This window comes from Mus caroli, chromosome 16 (genome assembly GCF_900094665.2).
Source record: "Mus caroli chromosome 16, CAROLI_EIJ_v1.1, whole genome shotgun sequence".
Lineage (NCBI taxonomy): Eukaryota > Metazoa > Chordata > Mammalia > Rodentia > Muridae > Mus > Mus caroli.
This window is the reverse complement of record NC_034585.1, coordinates 85,119,662-85,121,156: the sequence shown is the minus strand read 5'-3', so window position 1 is coordinate 85,121,156 and position 1,495 is coordinate 85,119,662.

Here is a 1,495-nt window from a genome sequence, read left to right as displayed (position 1 = left end):
CTGCTTCTGCTCAGGGGGGTATCCCACCTGTGCCACCTGCCTGCTTCTGCTCAGGGGGCATCCCACCTGTGCCACCTGCCTGCTTCTGCTCAGGGTGGTATCCCACCTGTCCTACCTGCCTGCTTCTGCTCAGGGGGGTATCCCACCTGTGCCACCTGCCTGCTTCTGCTCAGGAGGCATCCCATCCGTGCCGCCTGCCTGCTTTACTCTTACATTGCTCAGGGCCCACCCAGCCCATGAAATGGTATAGCCTATGTTCAGGGTGGGTCTTCTACCTCCCCTTAGGTAAGGCAACTAAAACAATGCCCCACAGGCTCTCGCACAGCCTGACCTCAGGGAGCCCTCAGTCACTAGGCTTGACACGAGCTCGTGGCAAGCTGGAGCATAAAGCTAAGCACCACATACAACAAGAGGACCACTCTGCCTACAAAAAGACTTCAAAAGAGCACGGCATGCCATCTGGAGAAAATGAAGTCAAGGGAAGCCGATTCTGAAACGAATGATCCAGAGACTAGAATTAGCAGACAAGGCCCTTAAAAGCAACCATTATTAAATAACTAAAAATAAATATATAACATAAAAATCTAGAATGTGAAAATGTATAAAAATCCGTACTGGTAGCAGTAAAGGGCATGCCACAGAAAAAGTGGCTACAGGTGAGTCCACTTGTGATTGTTGGCTAAATAAATGTGTTAGCCAAGTGTGGCTCTTCCTCACACAACTATAGGATGGGGAGAAATAGAAAATCCACCACTCCTATGATTCATCACAACTATTAGATGGCAAGACTTTGGTGGGCATGTAAAAATGGATGGATGTCAAACTAGTAGGTGAAAGTTTGAGCAGAAACAACATTTGTCTAGTTTAACAAGAATCTCCAAATTGTTAATTACTAACTTGAATACTGTTTACACAGAGTAAAACAATCACAAGAAAACTCCAAGTATCGCACCTCACATCACAGACAAGCAATGATGGCAGCATCTGTCACATAATATGTGCACTGAGGGATACATAACCTCTGTGGTGCTCTTGTTAAATTCATGGTCCCAGTAATTCTTGTACAGGATTTTAATCCAGCAACATGGATGCTCTGGTAAGGGGTCAGATGCAAAGATATGATCCAGCTGGAATACAGACATGTCCTTAGTATACACCTTTGATCTCACTGGCTGGAATATAGACAGGCCTTTAGTGCACGCCTTTAATCCTAAACAATGACTTCTAACTGAGGGACAGATGAAATGTTGAATCAGAGAAAGATTTGATAGGATGAGTTAGAGATGAGTTAGAAATAGAATACACCCAACTCTCGTAGAACAGACAGCAAAGAGAGGCTACTTAAAAAGCAGTGAGGAAGAGAAAGAGAGAGAGAGAGAGAGAGAGAGAGAGAGAGAGAGAGAGAGAGAGAGAGAGAGAGAGAAACTGAATTCAGTTCAGTTTGGAGCAGTTCAGTTCAGTGCAATTCAGTTCCGTGCAGATGAGCTCAGTTCAA